This window comes from Gallus gallus, chromosome 13 (assembly GCF_016699485.2).
Source record: "Gallus gallus isolate bGalGal1 chromosome 13, bGalGal1.mat.broiler.GRCg7b, whole genome shotgun sequence".
Classification (NCBI taxonomy): Eukaryota; Metazoa; Chordata; class Aves; order Galliformes; family Phasianidae; genus Gallus; species Gallus gallus.
In genome coordinates this window covers 9,390,717-9,397,257 of record NC_052544.1, presented here as the reverse complement: position 1 = coordinate 9,397,257, position 6,541 = coordinate 9,390,717, and the positions used below count along the sequence as shown (strand labels likewise).

At 39.9% G+C, this 6,541-nt stretch overlaps 1 long non-coding RNA gene across 1 annotated transcript; it reads left to right on the top strand.

The window, feature by feature from the left end:
- Positions 1-4,067: 4,067 nt before the first annotated feature.
- On the top strand, positions 4,068-5,294 carry LOC107054518. Its single transcript, XR_001468855.3, has 2 exons — positions 4,068-4,255; positions 4,980-5,294. It is a non-coding gene; the product is annotated as an uncharacterized LOC107054518 (long non-coding RNA).
- Positions 5,295-6,541: the final 1,247 nt, after the last annotated feature.

The following is a 6,541-nucleotide window of genomic DNA, read 5'->3' as shown; positions in this document are numbered from 1 at the left end:
CCTTACACCCTCAAACCATAAAGTAAACTTGTTTTTCCATGAAGCAATTAGAAGGATCCATTTAGACATATCCTTAAAATAAACAACATAAGTATATCTGAAAACACTACTTAATGTTGCAACTTGTGGGTGCTTAGAATGGCAGTTTACAGTTACTGAAATACGAGGGAAAATATTGATCAAGACCTGTAGACAGCAAACATGGGAAAATCAGGGTCATGACCAAGAATTTCTCTTCTAATCCTAATTTTGCATAATGATTCCCCTGGTCTGGTTTACAACTCAGAATGACGCAGGTGTTAGAACACAGGAGATGTCCTCAGTATCCCCCTTGTATCAGACTTTGGCCCTTTTATTTGCTTCTTGAATTGTTAGCAACGTGAACAAATTCATTTAAGTCTCTAGATAGGTATATGTAAATATATGTAAAACCATCCGATGCTATATATCTCTTACAAAACCACTTCTATTTTTCCAGTGGTCTCTCAGCCAAGGTTGAGGTGGAGTCCAGCCTTGAGGCTGTCATGTCTTCTCAAGGAGGATGGGGGGCACACAGAGTAAGGGCCCTGATCTCAACCTGAGCACAGCAGCAAGAGGAATAAAATCCACAGTGCTCAGGGTATGCAAAGCTCAAGGCACTCTTTCAGCATTCCCCTTTCTTCTTCCATGCCCCTGGAGAAGGTCACATTTGCCGTTCAAAGAAACAACAACACAGGAAAATCTGCACCGAAATTTAAAGATAAGCTTCAAAAAGGCAAGGAGTCTCAGCCCAATTATGTTATCTCCCCCACCAATGATGCAGCATCTCCACCCCCCTAAACCAGTTTTGTTTTCTTTTTTTCTTACTTATTTGCCTTTTTTTCAATAATCTTCAGATGCCAACACAACCATAGGTTTCTGTCAGCACTGCTGCACTGCAACATCTTTCAGTAGATCCAGTGTGTTCCGGAGTTTCTGGAGTTTATAACACAGCCATAAAAAACTGCTTGAGGCTGAATTTTGGCATATTAAGTGTCATCACAAAGGTAATTGCTTTTCTTTAAGCACCCAGGGAAAAAAAAATAAAGAGAAAAAGCAACATCTGATGTTGCCAAAAGGCTCTCATGTCCAGACACCTACACTTCCACAGAAGGTTTTCTTGGCTTTTATTCTCGTCTTTCCTTGCAATTTTTTTTTCCTCTCAGCTGATTTTGCAATTGAATGTAAGCATCAGAAAACAAGCGAGGTTATTAACCCACAAAAATGTGTCCAGTTAACAAAATGTTAGGAAACACAATGTCTAGGACAATGCGTCCTTATTACACCCTTTTCTAGCATAACAACCTCTGGGCTATTAGAGAAATGAGTAAAGCACGGGACTGAGGTTTGAATATGGCCCTTTTATTATTCCATTGTCAACTCTGATGACAGAAAAACTCTAATTTAGTTTATTGCTTCAGTCCTTCAAACTATGTTACGTGTCAGTAAATTCAGATCGACGCAGATTTGGTCACAAAATAAAACAAGGATGGGGCCACAGTGAATTTTCAGGGGTAGTTTATTTGTCTGACACAGAAATCTGCAAAAATCCAAAGATGAATCACCCCTGAAAAGTGCTCTGGGTTCCTAGTTCTGAGGAAGTTTGAGAAATCCTAACATTCAGTTTGGAATGGGTACAAAAACACCTTAAATCCACAGGGCTGCTTATTTGGATGTTAAGATATTTGGATATTTGCAAATGGAATTTGGAGGATTGTAGTTGAATCAAGTAATCACAGAAGGGAAGGGAAGGGAAGAGAGAAGAGAGAAGAGAAGAGAAGAGAAGAGAAGAGAAGAGAAGAGAAGAGAAGAGAAGAGAAGAGAAGAGAAGAGAAGAGAAGAGAAGAGAAGAGAAGAGAAGAGAAGAGAAGAGAAGAAGAAAAGAAAAGAGAAAAAGAAAAGAGAAAAAGAAAAGAAAAGAAAAGAAAAGAAAAAAGAAAAGAAAGAGAAGGAAAGAGAAGGAAAGAGAAGGAAAGAGAAGAAAAAAAGAAAAGAAAAGAAAAGAAAAGAAAAGAAAAGAAAAGAAAAGAAAAGAAAAGAAAAGAAAAGAAAAGAAAAGAAAAGAAAAGAAAAGAAAAGAAAAGAAAAGAAAAGAAAAGAAAAGAAAAGAAAAGAAAAGAAAAGCTTGACAGATGAAGAGGTAAATAAATAGTAACCAATTGATCTTTTTTTTCTCTTATGCATTTCTGGTGTGAATTTCCCCATTCCTTCTAAGTCTCTTGCTTATGTATGGTCTCAGACTTTTGGAAATTCCTCAGGACCCCGCCAGCCCTTTCACAGACTGCTGTCGGGAGGAGTTCTGAACGGCTGAATGACCCTGCTGCTCTCTCTGCAGCCTGTGTTAATCAGTCATGTTCTGGTTCATTTTGCGTGGCTGTCCTTTTCAAGTGCATGTGGGGAGTGCTACTGTGCAGCCGATCTTTCATTTAATCTCTCTAGGCTTTCTCCTGGTACTCTGTCTTTCAGTTGTGCCATTGCACTGCAATACCCAGAAGCGTGGTGCTGGTGTTTCATACCATCTTGCTGACAGATATACCATTGTCTTTAATTAATTTTTTTTTGGAGCTGAGAGATATGTTGGGAGAAAATAATGCGTATCTCTGTGCACAGCATTTAGGCTGTAATTTTGGGAACGAACACTGGGTGCTATATGCAGAGAGCAGCACGAGAGCTGTCAGCTCCATGCGGTGAGAGGTTCAGTGAAGTTGCCCCTGCTCCTGTTTTCTCTGGGACCTCCTACAAGAGCCCTCCTTAGAGCCCTTTTAATGCATCCTGGGCCTCCCTAGCACTGCCCTTGCTGCATTCTCCATGGTTGTTTGTCTTCTTCAATCCTTAAGAGACGGAGTCGTGGCTCAGGAATGAAGACCACATCAAAAAGGTTACACATGAAACCAATATGGTTCTTTCCAAGAATGCTGCACGCTTGAATACAACCCTAAACAGTCATACCAATTAACATGCATATTCCAGCATTTCCCATAACTAAGTAAGAACGCCTCAGTCTGTCAGCACTTCAGGAGATTTCATCACCTCACTGTCCACTTCTTTCTGCAACTCATTAAAAAAGCCAACACATTAAATCTCACTGCTCTGCAGCTCTGACATGAGAACAATCCCTGGGTCTGTCTTTCCTTTGCTCTGGGGGTTATGGTACACTGAGCGCTGCTTGGCAGTCCAAAACCAAGAACATGCCTTCTCCCTCATCCCAAAATGGCGAGCGACTTGCTATAGCCACCCACCACAGAGAAGCCTCACCTAAAGCCTTCTCAAAACACACAGAACACCTCTCTGTCTCCAAATAAACAATCCCTATTCAAGCACATTTGTTTGCTGTGACCTACATTTGAATTTCTTGTGAAGAAATACTTGTCGTTAATACTCCCATCTGGCCGGCTACCAGGATTACACCGTCTTGAAGCTATGTCCGTGGTGTAGATAAAGCAATGGCTAAAGGGAGGGACACAGGGTATTTGCTGGTGCAGCAGATGTACGAATGTGGCAGTGGATGGCTGGGAAGAAGTCTCTAAGGAGGGTTTTGATGGAGGGTCAGAGACAATAAACTCCACTGTGCTTTGGGTTGCACGACGAGGGCTGCATTCATAAGCAGATAGGTAGGTGGAAAGGAAAGGTAATTTTGTGGTTAGAGCTGCATACATTCACACAGGAAACATGGGTGAATTTTTAAACTGTGGACATTGTCCCCAGCTTTAAGTAAGTCATACAACCTCTCTTGGGGCTGAGGTTGTCATGTATGACATGGAAACCATTGTATTTTCTGCATTCAGCTCTTTGTTGCCCAATCCCCTGCCTGTTTATACTAGCTATTATATGTTTGTACAGTACTTAACACAATGAGATCCTGTTCTTGTTCGAGACCTCAGAGAACTCTGTAACACAAAGGTCAGGTTAATGAGAGAGATAACAAACCTCACAGGAAAAAAAAAAGAAAGAAAGAAAGAAAGAAAAGAATTCGTGTCATTTTTGCTGGAATTCCAATAATGACCAACTCCAAGAGACTGAGCCCCAGGTGACTCATAGAGGAAGGAAAACAAGCAGCAACTTCTTCACAGTTGGCCTACAAATGCTTTCTAAAGATCAAAAATCCCCTGTGTTCTGAAAATGGAAGAGAAAATATGCTTCTTTTGGGGGCTATTTGATATTCTGCTAATGCTTCGGAGATGGATGACACCAGAGAAGCGTTCTCATCTCAGGACACAGTGCTTGGTGTTGCACCCAGGTAAAACATGACGTTTCTTGCAGGGACGCGTCTCCCACCTCACTGCACGGCTCGGAGTTGGCCAGCCGTTGCGATCGCCCTCCGGCAGCTTTTCTCATCCTTTGTTGGGAGCAAGTTTTGACAACAGCAATGCTAATTGATTAAACGTTCTAATCAGAGATTACAGCTAAAAGAGAGATAACATTTTCAGTTCTTTGTGTCTCTGTGAACATTAGCCTGTGATGATCCAGCGACTTTGGCTGCAGAACTCTATCAAGCTGTACTAATTGACTTGTTTTTTTTCCCCCCTTATTTTTTTATTTCTATTTTTTTTTTTTGCTAGAATTCTCCTTATTTTTTTTCCACATCTTTTTTTTCCCCTTCTTGTTTTGTAACTTGTACATTTCAAGCCAGCTGGCATTGACACTTGGTGTTTCAAAGTGTAAACACTCTCACTGAAGAAAATTACATGGGCTAAGGTATGGCTACATTACCAGTGATGAAAGGGGTTAAGGCTGGAACTAACATTTTCATAATTATTTAACTTACCTACGTACAGATTGACAGAATACAAACACAAAGTTCACCTTGAAGGATCATCCTGTTCTGAGATAGAACAGAATATTCTTTAGTAATCCATGGCAGCTCATTTGCTTATTTTTTTCTTTAAAACCTCTCCAAGAACTATAAATCAAGGTGCAGTATAAGCACAATATATTATGCTTTTTTTTTCTTTTTTTTCCAGATTGAATTAAATGGTGCAATGGATGGGTGAATAGGAGAGGAACTCAACCTGTCTCTGAAAACAGTTTTCTGCTTGCCTTGGTGCTGACACCTCTACTGCTCAGATATCATTGATAACAGATTTTGACTACTTCTCTCCTTCTTGGACCAGTGTTGTGCGATTTTTATCATTCACACTTGCAGAAATAGTATCACAGAAAGTTTCCAAATCGTGTTTCCTAACAAGACACTTGAAGTATCAATCTCTGCATCACCATTAATAAAAACAAAACAAAATGAAAGGATGTCTTTTTATGCATAAAGAACTGACCATTAAGATTTTGTCTTCCTTTCTTTTTTTTTTTTTTTAAATCAATTATTTGAAGGGTAATGCCACATTCATCTCACACATCCAGCCTGACGCTACTGTTGGAAGTGTGGTTTGCAGACAGAACTGGTTCCCTCCAGACCTCTGAATAATTTACCGTCTTAGTTTTATAGAAAAATACTTGAATGAAGTGGAACTTTTGTAGGATTTTATTAATGTAATTAGATGTTCAGCAGTGGCTGATACTCAGATTATTTAGATACCGATGCTGCTAGTCATATAATACTGTCATTTCTGTAATTTAACCCAGCTGTCAGCTCTCTTCCTCTTAAAAAAGGGCCGAGATTGGATGATTAGAGAAAATATTGTAGTCCAAGTATGTTAGCAGAAAAACTTTTCAGGAATGTAACAAGGCAGAAGATAACACAAACATAAAAATATGCTTGTGAATAGGAAGGGTAATATTCAGGGCCAGATTTTGATCTTTATTAGACTAGTGTAAATCTGGAGGAGCTCCACAGACCTCAGCTCGGTTGCTTTGACCTTGCAGCAGATTACAGATACAGGATGTAAATCACCAGGGAGATAGCTTTGTATCTTTATGAGAAGAGGTGGGTTATAAATACATGCAGATATTTACGCAAACATATGTGGTGTAGAAACATCCCAATGGTTGTTTTTGTATGAAACTGTCCAATGTAGTTTAATGCAACCACCAATTCTGATGCACTGATGCCTTCACCCTCTTGGCCTCAGAGGCTGTACAACGCTCCTAAGAAGTTAAAATTTAGGACATAGCAAAGTTTTTTTTCTTGTACATCTGCTAAGAGGGAATATCCACTATATATAAACAAAGCATTGGTTACATTAACTACATGAAACCAATACACAGATATCACTGATAGCTTATTTTCTTCTTTTTTCTTTCCTGCCATCAAATGAGAAAGAAATCAAACCCGATGTTTGCACTCTATGCTCCCATGCATTGACTTCAGTGATAATTTATATTAGCATTTCTCTTTCTAAAATATTTTCTTTTTCTATCCAGTGTCAAGAGTCTGGATATCTGTAATGAAGTCTGTTAACTAAAGGCTTCCCTCCTGGTCGCAGCCACTCTTCACTGCACAGGGTTCCTGTTGGTATTTCTTGTGGCACAGGATACGAGCATCCCTGCTGCCTCCAGTGGCTGCTGCTCCAGCACTGCATCTGCTGCCCGAAGAAGCCAGGAAGAATCAATTTGCTGCATGCGTGCTGGC